Source organism: Hemicordylus capensis, chromosome 2, assembly GCF_027244095.1.
Source record: "Hemicordylus capensis ecotype Gifberg chromosome 2, rHemCap1.1.pri, whole genome shotgun sequence".
Classification (NCBI taxonomy): domain Eukaryota; kingdom Metazoa; phylum Chordata; class Lepidosauria; order Squamata; family Cordylidae; genus Hemicordylus; species Hemicordylus capensis.
Window position 1 is genome coordinate 273,375,721 of NC_069658.1, and position 18,743 is coordinate 273,394,463.

At 38.7% G+C, this 18,743-nt stretch overlaps 1 protein-coding gene across 11 annotated transcripts in view; it reads left to right on the plus strand.

Moving 5' to 3' along the window:
- ATXN7 (ataxin 7) overlaps positions 1-18,743 on the plus strand; it is a 212,165-nt gene that overhangs the window by 130,992 nt on the left and 62,430 nt on the right. The window lies entirely within an intron of this gene.

Below are 18,743 nucleotides of genomic sequence, written 5' to 3' on the forward strand. Positions count from 1 at the left end.
ATAGTTCTCTGTTGGAGTACCTGTTTTGATGGTTCCCTCCTGTGCCTTCCAGTGATCTTTGACCTCAGCTGCTGCTTTTTTATCCTCCCTCATCTTACCCCAGACTCTCTTGACACCCAAATCTGTTTCTCCATGTCCTCATCATCGAGAGAGGACGTAACTTCCCTAAATGCTTGCTGGAGGCGGTGATGGGGTGGATGAGGGATAACAAATGGAGACTGAATCCAGATAAGATGGAGGTACTCATTGTGCGGGTTTGAAACTTGAGTTTGATCTGTCTGTTCTGGATAGAGTCACACTTCCCCGGAAGGAACAGGTATGTAGTCTGGGGGTGCTTCTGGCACGAACCTCTCCCTGGTGTCCCAGGTTGAGGCGGTGGCCAGAAGTGTCTTCTATCAGCTTCGGCTAATATGCCAGCTGTGTCTGTTTCTTGAGATAAATGACCTCAGAACAGTGGTACATATGCTGGTAGCCTCTAGACTGGATAGCTGCAATGTGCTCTATCTGGGTCTGCCCTTGTATGTAGTCTGGAAACTACAGTTGGTCCAGAATGCAGCAGCCAGGTTGGTCTCTGGGTCATCTCGGAGAGACCATCTTACTCCCGTATTGAAAGATCTACACTGGCTGCTGATAAGTTTCCAGCAAAATACAAGATGCTGGTTATAACCTATAAAGACCTAAATGGCTTGGGCCCTGGGTATTTAAGAGAACGTCTTCTTCATCATGAGCCCCACTGCCCATTACGATCATCAGGAGAGGTCTGTCTGCAGTTGCCACCGGCTTGTCTGCTGGCTACTCGGGGCTGGGCCTTCTCTGCTGTTGCCCTGAAGCTTTGGAATGTGCTCCCTGCTGAAATAAGAGCTCCCCATCTCTGACAACTTTTTAAAAGTCTTTAAAGATGCATCTGTTCACCCAGGCTTTTAATTAAAACTTGTTTAAATAGTTTTAACATTGTTTTAAAATATTGTTGTAAAATTTTAAATTCTTGTAATGTGTTAACTTTTTCTGTATAATTTATTTTGTTGTAACTAATGTTTTAATTCTTCTGTTGTCATTTATTTTAACTAGTTTTTTAACTTTTTCTGTTTGCTTTGTTTTAAGCTGCCCAGATATATAAGTTTTGGGCGGTATAAAAATAAATAAATAAATAATGTTACACTAGTACCAGCACAATGTCTTTCATGGAAATAGCAAGACATTGTGCCGCCCCTTAACACAACTTGTTAAATTGGGACTTTTTTTGTTAATGAAAATAATAATCTTAAGCTAGAAAACAGTTTTCAGTACAAGTGACCATACTATTTGTTCGCTTTTGAGACTCAAACTGTCTGTCATGCAGCTTTTATGTTCATGTCAGCATTGTAACTATCCACTTGCATCCACTGTAAGCATTTAGGCTGAAATCCTGTGCCCTCTTACTTGGAAGTAAATTCTATTAAATACAGCAGAACTTATTTTTGAGTAAACATAGATTTGGACTTTGTGACCATAATATAATGTGGCCTATTGTAACTGCTGCTCCCCATTAGAACATGTATCGTGTGATTGGCAGTATATTGTGTGATTGGCAGCAGGGGCAGAGCAACTGGCCCTATCCACTCCTTTTTCAAACTTTACCCTCTTACTCCTACACAATTGAAGTTTATACTAATTGATTTAAATCAAATCTTCATATGTCTCAATATGCTCCCTAGATGATACTCCTATAGCTCTTTAAATTATGTTATGTAAAGGGACAACCTGTCCCTGTTCATTAAGTTCTCCTTTTTCATGGGCTTTCTATACCACCTGGTTTCAACTGAACCCTCACTAATCCAAATGTCTGTATCTAAAAATGATAACCACCCCTGATCATTCGTTTGTTCCTTGTTAATCTTATACTCCTCATTCTGTTAAGTTCCCCACACTTTTGATCAGCTTTTATTTTATTTTATTTTATTCTATAAATCTAAATCTAAGCTTAATCTTTATACTTAGTAATAATCATCTAGGGAGCATACTGAGATATCTAGAGAAAAGGCTGAAGAGTTCATTCAAATCATTGGGTATAAACTTACATTGTGTAGGAGTAGGAAAGTGAAGTTTGAAAAAGGATTGCCAGTTTTAAAAATTCTATTTTTAATAGGTTTACATGGCAGGTACAGGAAATCCTGAACAGACATGGTGTTATGGTTAATGTTGTATGCCTGTCACCTAAGACATTGAAACAACATTTAGTTAAATCCTGACTATATGATAATAAACATGAGGGTAAGGATTGTTCTATCTGTGAGGACGATGAGGGGTGGTGTAAGGTGAAGGGGACAGTGTATAAGGTAGAATGTGTGGAATGTGCAGTGTTTTATATTGAGGAAACAGGAAGGTCATCAATGATAAAGATATAAAGAGCATTTGGCTGATATGCATGCAGCACAATAAAAAATTAGCTAAACCGTGGGCAATGCACATGAGGGAAAAATATCAAGGAGAAAGTAACACAAACAAAAGTGTCAATACTGGTAGTTGTGATGTAAGATTAAGATTGTGTTGTAAGTGCATAAGATTAAAAAAGCAATGTTTTTATAGTACAGTTGCAACCCCATATATTAATGTAAAGGAAGAGATGAAAGAAGCCATGAGAGATATTGGTCTAAAAGGGTTAAACGCTTTTCTCATTTTCTTCTCTCACTTTTCAGTTGTTAAGGTTTGAAGTGTTGCCAGTTGGTATGCTGAAAAGAGCACTGTGATGGTATTTTACGCTGAAACATTTGCTTTGCTTGCATGTCTGTAAACTTGTAAGTTTATTTTAGCATTCTGTTTTTGCACATTGGTAGTTGTTTTGTAACTTTTGTGAAGTGTTGTCATGCACATTTCATTACCAATATATTGTTTTATTTGTGAATATTAAGATTTGAATTTGTTCAGTTTAGAATCCTGAATTATGCTGGAGTACCAGTGTAACTGCACTAGGAACAACTGCAGTGTGCCACGCTTTATTCTTTTGCTAGAGCAAGAGGTCTTGGAATTGGCTTATATGACTTAAGCTCATAATGTTTTAAATGGCTACTGTCTCAACAGGTCAGCCACGACCCACCTCTGCAGAGGTGAAGGACCTGTTAGATTGGTCTGTCCGAGGAGGTTATTGGATCCAACAGGATTCCAAGAAGCCTTGGAAGGGTTTGGGTTGGGTCTGTTAATAATTATGTCGATGCAATAATGAACTCACTAGAGCAGTAGACGCAATAGCTCCTAAGCGTGCTCTCCATCTTGTCTTAAAGACAGCCCCATGGTATTTGGATGAGTTACAGCTGAAGCGGCAAGGTAGGTGATTAGAGCGCAAGTGGAGGAAGACTCAGTGCAAGTCTGAACGGACACAACACAGAGAACATTTGAAGGTTATGCTCTGGCAGTGCAGGCGGCAAAGAAATGGTTCTTTTCTGCCCACATTGCTTCTGCAAATTCACATCCAGTTGAGATGTCTAGATTTGTGAGGGGGCAAGTATAAGAACATAAGGCTCTGTACCAGAGGACTGGAAAGTAGCCAGTGTGACTTGATTTTCAAAAAGGGATCCGGGGGGATCTGGGGAAATACAGGCTGGTCAGCTTAACTTGGGTGCCAGGTAAATTGATGGAAAGCATACTTAAGGAAAAAAATTGTTAAGCATATAGAGAAAAAGGCCTTGCTGAAGGAGAACCAGCATGGCTTCCGCAAAGGGAAGTCTTGCCTCACTAACCTTTTGGAGTTCTTTGAGAGTGTCAACTGGCATGTGGATAAAGGTGATCTGGTTAACATAGTGTACCTGGACTTGCAAAAAGCTTTTGACACAGTTCCCCACCAAAGGCTCTTGAGTAAACTTAGCAGTCATGGAATAAGGGGACAGGTTCATGTGTGGATCGGTAAGTGGTTGAAGGACAGGAAACAGAGAGTAGGAATAAATGGACAGTTTTCACAATGGCGGAAGGTAGGAAGTGGGGTCCCCCAGGAATCGGTACTGGGACCAGTGCTCTTTAACTTGTTCATAAACAATCTAGAAGTTGGGGTGAGCAGAGAAGTGGCCAAATTTGCAGATGACACTAAACTATTTAGGGTAGTGAAATCCACATCAGATTGTGAGGAACTCCAAAAAGATCTCTCCAAACTGGGGGGGAGTGAGTGACAAAATGGTAAATACGGTTCAGTGTTGGCAAGTGTAAAGTGATTAACACTGGGGCAAAAAAAACCCAATTCCACATATACGCTGATGGGATCTGAGCTGTCGGTGACTGTCCAGGAGAGAGATCTTGGGGTCGTGGTGGACAGCTCATTGAAAGTGTTGACTCAGTGCGCGGCAGCTGTGAAAAAGGCCAATTCCATGCTAGGAATCATTCAGAAGGGGACTGAAAATAAAAATGTGAATATTATAATGCCTTTATTACAAACCTATGGTGCTGCCACATCTGGAGTACTGCGTACAGTTTTGGTCACCATATCTTAAGAAGGATATTGTAGAACTGGAAAAGGTGCAGAAGAGGGCAACCAAGATGATCAGGGGCCTGGAGCACATTCCTTATGAGACAAGGCTACAGCATCTAGTGCTCTTTACTTTGGAAAAGAGGAGACTAAGGGGAGACATGATTAAGGTGTATAAAATTATGCATGGAGTGCAGACAGTGGACAGAAAGAAATTTTTCTCCCTCTCTCACAACACTAGAACCAGGACTCACCCCATGAAACTGAAGGTCGGAAAATTTAGGACCAACAAGAGGAAGTAATTTTTTGCACAGCACATAATTAATCTATGGAATTCTTTGCCATGGGATGTTTTGATGGCCACCAGCTTGGATGGCTTTAAAAGGGCTTAAATAAATTCATGGACAGGTCTATCAAAGCTAGTCTGGTGGCTGTGGGCCAACTCCAGCCTCAGAGGCACGATGACTCTCAATACCAGTTGCAGGGGAGCAATCACAGGAAGGAGGGCATGCACATATTTCTTCCTTGGTAGGCCACTGTGTGAAACAGGGTGCTGGACTAGATGGGCCTTGTGCCTAATCCAGCAGGGATCCATATATTTAATTCTCGTAAACATGCCTGTGGGGATGCGTCCCGGCAACCCAGCTGATTGGCTGGGCGGCAGACGCACCTGATTGGTCGATGCGCATGCCAATGGCTGTCTGTGGCTATCCCAGGGCTTTTGAATATGCTGCCTACTGAAATAAGAGTATCTCCTTCTCTGTTTGTTTTCAGGAAGAATCTCAAGTCTCCTGTTTTTGCAGGCTTTTAATTAGAATTAATTTTAATTATTTTAAAAACTTGTTTTAATATTTATTTTATTCTATTCTTGTTATTGTCATGTATTTTAATCTTTAACTTTTAAATATTTTAAATTTTGTACACTGCCAAAGATGTACATATCAGGCAGTACAGAAATATGATTGATAAATAAATAGTCTGGGTGAAATCTTACACTTCTAGATAAGTGGAAGTGCTATTTTTATATTCTGTGCTAATGCACGTGGGTCCATAAATTCTGTCCAAACTTAATAGCCAAGATTATTTCTGTTAGCCAGTAGAAATATACTTAAGTGCATCTGAGCCCATACAAATTGTCTTTCTCTTTCCACTGAGGAAGTGCAGTCTGATGCCACCCACCCCATTAAGGAAAAGGGCAGTTCCACAGTGCCATAGGGAACTCCTTCACAAGCTTCCTGCACACCCCTCTTTAGAAATTACACTGCCCTCCATCTCCCTAACAAATATACCATGTACAGTCATTACTCGCCAATCGCTAGGGTTCCATTCTGGCAAACCTCGCTGTTGGCAAATTTGCAGTTGACAAAGCATTAAAGTCTATGTGAAATGGGTTTAGGAGTACCACAACCTCAAAAAGGCCTAAAAATAAAAGGGAGGATAAAAAAAATCCTTTAAAAATCCTGTAATATCGCCAAGAATCACCAAGAACAGTGAGTAAATCGAATGTCTGGAAATTGTTTGAACTCCCCCAAATCACTCAAAGGCATTTTAAATTGGCAAGGGGCAGCAAGGTCAGCAAGGGTCACCAAGAGGAATGAGCAGATTGAACCATTGAACCCTTCAAAATCACTGGAACACCCCCCCCCCCACACACACACACTTTTTAAAAATTATTAAAACATTTTTATACCGCCCAAAACTTATGTCTCTGGGTGGTTTACAACAGAATAAAAACAAAGTAAAACATCCATTAAGACAAAAAGGGGGGGGGGAACACACACATTACAACAATTTAAAAATTTTAAAATAATATTTTAAAACAGCATTAACAGCATTAAAACCATTAAAACAACATTAATTAAAAGCCTGGGTGAAGAAATGTCTTTTAAAAGACTTTTTAAAAGCTGTCAGAGATGGGGAGGCTCTTATTTCACTAGGGAGCGCATTCCAAAGCCTCAGGGCAGCAGTGGAGAAGGCCCGTCCCTGAGTGGCTACCAGACGAGCTGGTGGCAGCTGCAGACGGACCTCTCCAGCAGATCTCAGTGGGCAGTGGGTTCATGCAGAAGAAGGCGTTCCCTTAAAAAAACTCACTAACCACAGATACTTGGTCGATATTAAATATATATTTCCATAGAGAAGAATATACAAAACAATTTGATCAATGGAGAGCCTACAACTTTCAATGGTGGGAAGATCAGATATGAAGTCCATTCAATGTTTTAAGTCAAGAGTGGAATGAAACTCATTCTTGGCTATTATATTCACAGATCAACAGCATAATAGAGATCCAGGTGGTGTAGTGCTGGACTAGGACTGGGGAAACCCAAGTTCAAATCCCCATTCAGCCATGATACTAGCTGGGTGACTCTGGCCAGTCACTTCTCTCTTAGCCTAATCTACTTCATAGTGTTGTGAGGAGAAATTCAAGTATGTAGTAAAATGTAAAAATAAATAAAAATTAAATAAAATAATTCCAGAAAAAGTATGGAAGCAAGGCGAGAAACAGAGAGATTGACAGAATTTGAAGTTTTAATAACAAAGAATTCAGAGTATATGCTAGGGCTTATATATACATTACTATTTAAGTATGATTCATAATCGGAACAGGTGAAAGACTGTATGAGAAAATGGGTGCAGAATTTCAATAGGATGATAGAGATGCAACAGTGGGAATTTCAGTGGAAGGTGAATTAAAATTTACAGCGAACAGTACTCTAAGGGAAAATTGGTATAAAATGTATCTGCACTGGTACATTACTCCAATAATGATTTCAAAGATGGACAATGAATACCCTGGAGACTGTTGGAAATGCACGGAGCAGAAAGGTACCTTTTATCATTTGTGGTGGACATGTAAAAAAGCCCAAATATTTTGGAATTAAAAAAAAAACAAAAAAACAAAAACATTTGAGATGCAGCAAATCTTTCATATAGATTTTCCTTTTCTTCCAGAAATTTTTATGTTAAATTTTACTACTGTAAACTGTATATTCCTGCAAAACACACTGAACTTTCTTCATATAATAGTGGCAAGAATCTTTTATGCTTCCTGTTGGAAAACAAATCTGATTCTGACTTTAGATGATTGGCAACTTAAACTTTGGGAATATGCATCAATGGCTAAAATTACTGCATATGCTAAGAATAAACCTGAAGACTTTTTATTTCATACATGGGAACCATTTAATCAATATAATATATTGCAGGGTTTGGTACCTCATCCAAGATTTGGTTGTTCTTTGTAGAGAAATTTAATGCAGACTGTTGTGTATAGATAGTAGGAACATCAATTTTGTTATTGTTATTTTACTTTTGCAGTTATATGTGTTTCAGGGTAGGGGAAGGAGGAGAGAGAGATGTTGGTTGCAAGAATTCAGGTTGATGTATACAGATTGTAAGGAGAAACATTGCATTTGCTTTGCTTGATTATTTTATTTTATTTATTTTATTCTGTTTTCTTATGTCTCTTGTTAGTATCTGGATAGAGCTACAATTCAGCAGGGCTGAAAAGGCCAATAGGAAACTATTGTAGCAAAAAAAACCCCACCCCAGATTTTGTACCAGCTTTTGTTTCCTGCTGCAGTTCTAAGCCTTACAAACAGGAGTTTTGGTGCTCTCTCTTTCTCTCTCTTTTTGTCTTTGAGAGGACAATGGGTGAAGCTGAGAAAGCTTGTGCAAAGCATTTTTTCTTCTTCTGTTCATATGGGCAGGTGTGTGAGTGTGAGTGTGTGTGTGTGTATGAGAGAGAGAGAGAGAGAGAGAGAGAGAGAGAGGGGGGTCACTACAAGAGTTCTGTGCTGCAGAGGGAGAGCACTTAATTCCTATAAGGGGAAGGGAAGGGATTGGAAGCAGAGATAGGAACATAGGCAGCTGCCATATACTGAGTCAGATCATTGATCCATCTAGCTCAGTATTGTCTACACCAGGGATTCTCAATGCTGGGCCCCCAGATGTTATTGGACTTCAACTCTCATAATCCCCAGCCCCAGTGGTCTTTGGTTTGGGATTATGGGAGCTGAAGTCCAGTAACATCTGGGGACCCTACGCTGAGAATCCCTGGTCTACACAGACTGGCAGTGGCTTATCCAAGGTTGCAAGCAGAAGTCTCTCTCAGCCCTATCTTGGAGATGCAAGGGAGGGAACTAGGGATGTGCGAATTGATTCGGGTACAAATCGATTTGTAACCGAATCTAGCTGATTAGAGCAATTTGGAGTACGGATGTGCACGGGACCAGGTGACCAGACCGGTTCGGTCCAGCACCCCTTAGAAACCTCCCCCCCGCCATTTCCGGTTGGACTGCTGACGAGGCTGCATGCTTCCAACAGGGGAGACCGAGGAGGAGTTATTTTGGTTTTTTTTTTAGTCTTCATAACCACCACCACCACCACCCTGGATTAAAGGGTTTGGACTGAGATTGCCCACTGCATCCCCCGGAGCCTCCTCCTTATCTCAAATGCTGTGCCGGAAGGTACAGCTTTGATTTAAGTTGAGTGGTGGGGGCTGGGATTCATCAAGCTGTACTCCTCCTTTGGAAATCCATGGACAGAAGCCTGTCTGGCATCCAATAGCTTTCGGTTTGGATTATAATTAATGGTTAAAGTTCAAGAAGCTCACCCTGAAGCGTGGTCAGTGATAAATTGCTGGAATTCTACCTGCTGTTGCTGTAACGATTGGACTGACGTCAAGCCATTGCTGTGAAGTCCCCATAAGTCTGCCAACCATAAATTAGGGTTGGGAACTTAATCTGTGTATTAAATGCTGGAATTAAAGAATTGAACTGATGGTTGAAAGCTTCAAAACTTAAAAAGCAAAGCAGTTGGGACTATTTTGTTAGTCCTCTTGAGAGAGTCAAACTTAAGGAACAAGTGAATTGCTGTTTGCTGCTGAATATGTTTATCAGAAAGTGCACCAATTAGATGAAGAAGGCGGATCATTGAACCGTGGGAAAATTAAACTTGCGGTGATAAGATAGAAGGGTTGCAGTCTGGAGCTGATTTTATTTGGAAAAAATTGGAGGCATGTACATTTTTGGATAACTAGGAGACTGAATCTTGCTGTAAGAGCTGTGTTGCTGGGTTTGAACATTTACATATTGTTCTATGAGAAGAAGAGTTGGGGCAAAAAGCTAAACAGCAGAACCAAACACAAGCTAGAAGGCTTTCTATCCCAAACCCAGGTCTGGGTGAAGGGAAAATGCCTTCAGAGTTGAATGAGACACTAGTTGCTATTAAACAGTTACTAGAAGCTAATTCTGGCACCTTGCAACAAGTAAGTAAAGACATACAAACACTGAATAATAAGAGAACATCAAATATTGAGGAGACTGGAAAAAATTAGCTGATGACAATAAAGAATTTAAAATAAAGGTGGAAAGTTTGGAGCAAGTCCCGGGATCATTAAGAGATGATAGGGAGAAATTATTAGATCAGATGGCTTTGCTGGGACTGAGGCAAAAAGAGCATTTTCTGAGGTTTAGAGGAATCCCAGAAAAAATGGCAAGATATTTAAAAAAGTGCTCAGGGAGGAACTTGCACTACTTTTGAGAATTCCAAGTGAAGAGATGGAAAACCAGATAGATTCAGGTTTTTGTGTGAATTCTGCTTATGCTACAATTAAAAAAGTACCCAGAGAATGTATGGTTCAATTTAACACCAAATCAAGCACAGAGCAGATACTGCAAGCACATTTTGCCAAAGCCCTTACCATTGAAGGCCAACAGGTAAAAGTTTTGAAAGAAATACCATCCAGGATCTTAAGGAAACGTAAGGACTACAAACTTTTAACAGATGCTTTAAATGCCAATGGAATACGCTTCAGTTGGGAAGTGCCTGAAGGGGTCTCCTTTTTTTACAAGGGGAAGAGGAATAGAATTACAGAGCTCCTCAAAAGGCAATAATTTTGGTGTAAATACAAAAAACCTTTAACTCCAGAGCACCCAGTGCCTTCAACACATAATTCTAACTAGTCAGGATGGATTACATAATAGTCTCATGGAATGTCAATGGACTAAATAACAGAACTAAAACAACAACAAAAAATTCATTTTCTTAAAAAACAAATTTGGACATTATGTGCTTACAGAAGACACATATTAGAAAACAAGACAGAAAATACTTGGTTAATAAGGCCTTGAGGGAAGAATTCGTTTCCTCTGACAAGAAAAAAAAGAGGGATAGTGCTCTGTGTGAAGCAACAATTTGAACCCAAGTTTATTTTTAAAGATGAAGAAGGTAGGGTGCTAGCTCTGGAAATTATAGTTTCTGGAGTCAAAATGGTCATAACTGGAATCTATGCACTCAATGAAAAAAAAGTAGAATTTTATAAATATTTAGAACAGAAGATGGCTGAGTTATTGAATGCTAACTTAGTCTTACTGGGAGATTTTAATGGGATCGTCTCTACAACTTTGGATAGAAAATCTGGTACATCTGAAAGGAATATGGAAGGCAGGCTACCTAAAGCCTTTTTGATTTAGCCAAACACATGGATCTGTATGATTTGTGGAGAATTAAAAATTCAAATGCAAAGGAGTATACTTATTTCTCTGAAAGATACAAATCCCACTCAAGGATAGACATGGTCTGGACATGGTCTGGACATCCAAATCTATTACGTCGTGTATGAAAAGAATGGATGTTTGAAAATGAAAAGAATGGATGTTTTGCCCAAAACTTTTCAGATCATAATGCAATTTGCTTCACATGGAAGAAGACGGGAACGGTCTCCTTTCGTTGGAGACTGAATGAATATTTGTTGAAAAAAGCGGAAATTGTGGAGAAAGCCAAAAGGAAGTTAAAGGATTATTTCGAACTGAATTTAAACCAAGGAATGGACAATAAAATAGTTTGGGACACGGGAAAAGCGGTTGTGAGAGGCTTTTTTATACAATAGAACTCATACCTTAAAAAACAAAGGGGATTGAAAAAAGAGGGATTACTGATGGAGATTTCTAAAAAAGAAAGAGAACTCCTATGGACTAAGGACAAGCAGAAGACTATTCATTAAAATGCTTCAGCAACAGCTCTCTGTGTTGCTATTAAACGCAATTTAAAATATGCAAAGCAAAAGACATTTGAATTTGCAAACAAACCAGGCAAGTTATTGGCTTGGAAAATTAGAAGTGAGAAAAATAATAAGCACATATCCAAGATATCAACAAAAAAATGGCTTTCTTATGATGAAAGGGAAATAAAAAGAGAATTCTTCAGACATTACTCTGAATTATATAAGGGAAACAAAGAAGAAGATATAAAAATCGATAAATTTCTGAAGACACAAAATATTCCACAACTTTCCAAGGATTATATAGAAATTATGGATGCACCGATATCAATGATGGAAATAACAGAAGTAATAAACCAAAGCAACATTAATAAAGCGCCAGGGCCCGACGGCTTACCAGCTTCATACTACAAATCTTTTAAAGATCAATTATTATAGCCTTTGCAATGGATGATGAATGATAATTTTGCAAAGAGGAAAGATGCCGGAGTCTTGGAAGTATGCCATCATTGCAGTAATTCCAAAACCGGATCAAGATTCAATGCAAATCAAGAATTATAGGCCACTCTCACTGTTAAATAATGATTATAAACTTTTTGCTGCCATTTTGGCAAGGAGAATGAAGGTTGTACTAAGAGCTTTTATTCATGAAGATCAAGCAGGCTTTTTGCCAAAAAGGCAATTAAGGGACAATGTGAGAACAGTCCTGAATGTATTGGGGTATTATGAAAAACACAATGATAAACAGATAGCTATGATGTTTCTGGATGCAGAGGATGCATTTGACAATGTCTCCTGGCAGTTTATGTGGAGGCTACTGGATGCAATGGGAGCTGGTAATAATTTTATTAGGGCCATTAAGACAATATATTCGGAGCAATATGCTAAAATTATTATAAATGGAGAACTATCAGATAATTGTAAAATACAAAAAGGAACTAGACAAGGTTGTCCACTTTCCCCATTACTCTTTATATTAGTTCTGGAAGTGCTCTGTAGAAATATCAGAGAAGATGAACCGCCTTGGGGTTATCTTTTTAACGAAAGGCGGTATATAAATGCAAAAATAAATAAATAAATAAATAAATGAACAAATACAAGGCCCAAAAGTAGGGAAACAGGAGTATAAACTTAGAGCCTTTGCAGATGATGTGGTGTTTTTTTCCTAGAAAATCCATTAGAGAAGATCGGAAGACTCTTGGAAAAAATAGAACAATTTGGCCAAATGGCTGGGTTTTATATAAATAAGAGTAAAATGAAGGTGTTGACAAAAAATATGGACCATAAGTCCAGTGATAAATTTTATGAAATAAGTGAATTGAAAGTGGAGAAGAAAATTAAATATTTGGGTGTCTGGCTGACAAACAGAAATTCTTTGTTGTTTTCAAATAATTATATCAAAATATGGAATACAGTATAAATTGATTTGCAAAGATGGACTAGAATGAACTTATCTTTAATGGGAAGAATTTCAGTTGTGAAGATGAATGTTTTACCTAAAATGTTGTTTCTTTTTCAGACTATTCCTATAATTAATACTTTAACCTGTTTCAAGCAATGGCAAAAGGACATAATTAAATTTGTTTGGCAAGGGAAAAGACCAAGAATTAAATTTAAAAATTTAACAGATGCTAAAGAAAGAGGTGGTTTTACCTTGCCGGATTTAAGACTGTATTTTGATGCTGTTTGTTTGACGTGGTAAAAGGAATGGATAACATTAAGAAATCCCAGAATACTTGATCCTGAGGGATTCGATAGAAGGTTTGGATGGCATTCATATCTGTGGTATGATAAAAGCAAAGTGCATAAAGATTTTCTTAATCACTATGTAAGAAGGAGTCTAATGGGAGTGTGGGTAAAATACAAAAAATGGCTGGAATCTAAAACTCCATTATGGGTATCCCCGATTGAAGCTTTGGCACGTAAAGAGACAAATATGCAATCTGAATGGGGTACCTATAGAGATTTGCTATGTTTTCAAGAGAAGGACTGTAAATTAAAAAACCTAATCAAAGTACAAAATTTGGTTAGTAACTGGTTTCAGTATCATCAGCTAAATGAAATTTATAAGAAGGATCTTAAAGTTGGATTTGAGGATCAAATGTCGAGATTCGAGAAGGAGTTGTGTGAAAATGATGAAAAATTAGTCTCTAAGATGTATAAGTTGTTGCTTTTGGAGGAGACAGACGAAGTGGTTAAAATGACTATGATAAAATGGGCTCAAGATGTGGGTCATAATATAGATATGGCAGCTTGGAAAAAATTATGGAAACTGATTTAAAGTTCACTGCATGTTATACTTTAAAAGAAAATTATTATAAGATGATGTACAGGTGGTATTTGACACCGAAAAAATTAGCATTAATGTATAAAAATGTTTCAAACAAATGTTGGAAATGTGGAGGAACCTTTTTCCATATGTGGTGGTCATGCGGGAAGGCAAAGGCCTTTTGGGATATGAGATATAATGAGCTGAAGAAAGTATTTAAAATGACATTTTCTAAGAGGCCAGAATCCTTCGTGCTGGGAATAACTCAAGGAGAGTTCTCCAGAAGAAATTTAACATTTTTCATGTACGCACCACGGCGGCTAGAATAGTATATGCGCAGAAATGGAAAGACAATAAAATGCCCTCAAAAGAAGACTGGTTGATAAAAAATTTGGAATATCCTGAGGTGGCAAAACTTACAGCACTTATAAGGGATGAAAACTTGGAATGTTTCAAAGAAGATTGGGAACCATTCTTACTTTACTTAAATAACTATTTTTCTAACATGGACCTTTCAGCAGGGTTTGAAATTTAGTAATAACAGCAGGCTGGGTAATGTAAAATCGAGTTGCAATGTGTAGGATATATGTTTTGAATTACTATAGCAATGGTTTATATGTATAGCTAACATGAACCACGCAGACTGGTAAGCGGGAAGTTAATATTTACTTAATTAAATGTAATTGGATTGTTAAGATATTGTAAAAACCAATAAAATTTTAAAATGCGTAGGAAACCCCCGCCCCCCGTTGGGTTGGGGGGGAGGTTTGCGATTTTTTTAAAAAAATTACCTTTAGGCTTTCTCTAGGCCGTGGGAGGGGGTCCGCAAAGGTTCCTCCTCCCCCTACCAGGCTTGCTCATCACCGCCACAGCCCATTCGGCCATTTTTCTGGTCCCATTAGGGCCTCCTTATTTTGGCACGGTGGCCATTTTGTCTGCTGCTGTGCATGTGCAAATGGCCTCTACGAGGCCTGTCTTGGCATAGGGCCTCGCAGAGGCCATTTGCGTGTGCACGGTGGCCATTTTATTAAAAATGGCAACCGCTCATGCACAAATGGCTTCTGTGAGGCCCTGGGCCATGCCAGAACATTTGAACATGCGCACCAGTGGACAAAATGTCCACCGTGCCAACATACGGTGGCCCGAGCGGGCTACGGCAGGATGAGCAAGGCCAGCAGGGGGAGGTGGAACCTTCATGGACACACACACACACACATACACACACACCACAGCCTAGAGGAAGCTCCCCAAAGGGGCGAAAGGTTAAAAAATTTTTTTTAAAAAAAAATCAAACCCCCGAACCATGGGGATGGGGTTTGGTGCAAGGTTGGACCAAATGGGGGGGTCTGTTTGACCCCGGAACCGTTGAACTGAACCCCCCTCAAACTGTTCGTACATCCCTAATTGGGAGACAGAACAAAATGCCGCTGTGAACCATTGGCTAGATTCGGGTCCAAATCGAATCACGCCAGATTTGAATTGATTCAGGATTCAGATTCCTCTTATTAGTTTCCCCAAACTCCCAGCTTTCTTTCTTTCTTTCTTTCAACCTAAGTTCTAGCCCTTGTAAAAATGGATTTTTGGAGCAAAATGTGTGGTCACTATTTTTTAAGTGTTTGGATTCTTTGGTCTATAATAACATTTCCTCAATAACATTTCCCTATGAGGATTCATTACATACCTTCATTTCTTCTGTTCATTTTGACTGTATTTGGACAGTGCCATGTGTATGTGTGTTTTAATGAAAGCTAGGGATCCACGTTAAGGCTTGAATACGGCGACTTCAAATCTCCATTATTTCTTATGGTGTAAATATACAAAATCAGTAAAAACTTTTAAAAAATCATTAAATATCAACCAAGTGCCCCACTGCTTTCAAATCTGGGTGGTAAGTGGCACCCATGGGTACCTATCCACCACACAAAATTGGTGCCCCTAGGACATTTACAAGTGGTCCAAATTGATCTGAATCTAAATCAAATCAAATACAAATAGAATATGGGGTGATTCAGGGAGGGGGCAGATTTAGACACAAAACAAATCAGGGGTGATTTGGGCACAAATCGAATCAAAAAAGTCAATTCGTGCACATCCCTACTTGGAACCTTCTGCATGTAAGCATGCAAGTGCTCTTCCCAAAGTGGCCCCATTCCCTAAAGGGAATTTCTTATGGTGTTCACATATAGTTTTCCATCCAAATGCAAACCAGGGCAGACCTTGCTTAGCAAAGGGGACAATAATATACCCAGCAGAGCACAGACCAGAAACTAAAGCAGATTGATTGAAGGAAAAGGGACATTTAAAAATGCCACTCCTTGCTCTTCTCAGTCAATCAGTCAGAGGGCTATGCTGGTGTGGGAGGAACAGCAATGACTGGTCAGGCAACTAAATAACTGCTATCGTAGTTCCAAAACTACGTGGGCAAAATATTGTTGCTGGCGACTGCACACCAATCCTAATTTCCAGAATTAAATTCTTGGTTGCCATGGCAACCAAATTCGTGGTCTACTGCTAATGCAACAGTATTTATTTTCATTTATATATTGCCTTTTGTCCTGGGATCTCCGGGCAATAAACTAAATATAAACTAAATAATACAATAAACTAAAAACAATATACTAATACAACACTAATAAAATGTTGCATTGAAAGGACTATTCCTCCTTTCTCTTTCCCATGAATACTGTCATAATACAAAAAACAGGAAATAATGAAGCTTATACTGGAAACAGGAACTAATGACGCTTATATACTTGCAGAAGTATATTTGAATATAAAAATACGAGTGAACCGAAAGGTATACTCATGCATTTTTATTCAAAGCCTGCCTCTTTAAAATATGTGTGAGGAGTCCTGAGTTGGAAGTAAATGGTGAACGTTCAGAATATCACAGCCTTATTATGTGATGGTGCCTTGTTATGTTGCCTTAGTCTTCAAATTTTGCAGTGGCTTTATCGGCTTCTAAAAGAAGCTCTATTTTTCTTTGGTCCACAACTTCTGAGAATTTTAAGGCAGAGTTCCATTGCAGTATCCATTCTGTAGTTATAAGAGATTCTGTAATCTAGAATTACTGGGGAGCTATAAGAGATTCTGTAATCTAGAATTAATGGGGAGCGGGGAGGACCTTAAATCTCTATTAAACATTTTTATTTTTTTATATGCCATGTGTCTGCCAATCTCTTTTCTCTCTAGATGGCAGCTCAGCGAAGAAACTTTTGGGATCTTTTCTCTTTAGCCAGTGATTTTACTAATCAGAAACATTATTTCCTGAAGCTTTGGGATTTAGGCGTATATGCTGTGCTTGCCAAACCAGTCCATATGTCTCAAGCACACATTGGTATTATGCAGGTGCTTAGTTGGGTTGAAGGAAGTATGTGTGCTTCTTTAAATAAGTAACAGTTTCTTTAGCTTGTGATTTAGGTTTATTCAAATGTTTGTGGGCTTAGAAGCAACAGAATGAGTTTAGGAGAAGTGTATATTTGCAAGAACGTTGACAGCCTTTTATTATTCTGAACTTTTGAATATATTTTACTTGTGGTAGAATAAAGTTGGTTAGCTAGAGAAGTGAACTAATTATAGTGGCTCTCTTTGATCTGTCGAAGCAAAAGACTCTCAAACAGGTATACTAATATATTTAATCCTGAGATTGTAATAAACATAAAAATGTTCATCTAAATTACATTTACGCATATAATAAACTTCTGAAAAATGAAACTGTTTTTAAAAAGCATGAATGGAGGTTCATTCACATGAGCACATGACCGCATACACCTAACAATTCAATAAAGTCCTTATGAAATCTGATTGTAAGTTTTCTAGTAACTGAGTTCTATCCCTCAAAGAAATGAAAGAGATGTTGCAATTAGTCAGAAGAGATGCCCTCAAAAAATCTTGATCTGTCCACCAATGATGACCAAGGAGGAGAATGTGAAGTCACTTAGTTGAAACCAAACACATTTCCATCAATTCTTGGTCTTCCTCAGTGACAGTGATGCATTGGTTCTATTCTTGTAAAGAATGGAACCTGCAAAGAACAGTTCCTGCAAAGAATATTATTGTAAGCATTGTGTGGTGTACTAGATCAAAATCCTTTCTGGCACAATTTTGGAGATAGACATTTATCAAATAAGAGTTTAAAAACAAAAACAGCATGCCAGGTATTTTATATAATGTAATTTATATATTTTAATGTTCATTAAATCTCAGGATTAGATTATTTATTCAGTTTTTAGAGAGAGCATTAGTACTGTATTTCTACTTATGTGTTTGCTCCTTCTACTAGTGAATCCTATATTTCAAGGTTCTTCTTGCTGCTCTCCTTGATCTGTGTCACAGATTTCACAAAATTCTAGGGTCCATGGTTCATTTTTCTTTTTAAAAAATAAATCCTGGCATGTTGAGGAGCTGTCCTAAAATGCATTTAATGGGAGTTTCATTTAATGCAAAAGAAAATAGTGTGGTGATGCTTTCACTTTGTGTGTGTGTGTGTGTGTGTGTGCGCGCGCGCACACACACACACACACACACACAAATTGCATCATGTTTTAGCAAGTTCCTAGTGAATCAGTTCAGCTTTAACAGGAGACCATGGTTTCCTGCAATGAAGATGAGACCTGGAGAGCCATGGGTTTGTTTGATTCATCCTCTGTGCTACTTAGCTCATCCTCTGTGCTACTTAGCCAGAGCTGTGAAGTTTCAATCGTCGTTTCTTGAAACCACATCTTGTGCAATACTGGCAACTGTAGCTTAACTCTGGCTTTCAAATCAGGATGTGAATCCAACTTCAAACTCTGGTTTCACATTCTGGTTTGGAAGCCAGAGTTAAACCACAATTCCCAGCTTCACATGAGCTACGTAGATGTGGGTTTAAAGAAACCAGGATTTCTGGCACACAAACAGGAGATAAGGGGAGAGGGAAAGGAGCCATTGCACAAATCTACAGCTTTCAGGGGCTTGTTATTGTAATGAGAAACTATGGTTGCCTAGTATCTTAAACAGTAGTACTTAAAACTACTGCCCCAGCCTGCTGAACCTGAAAATGG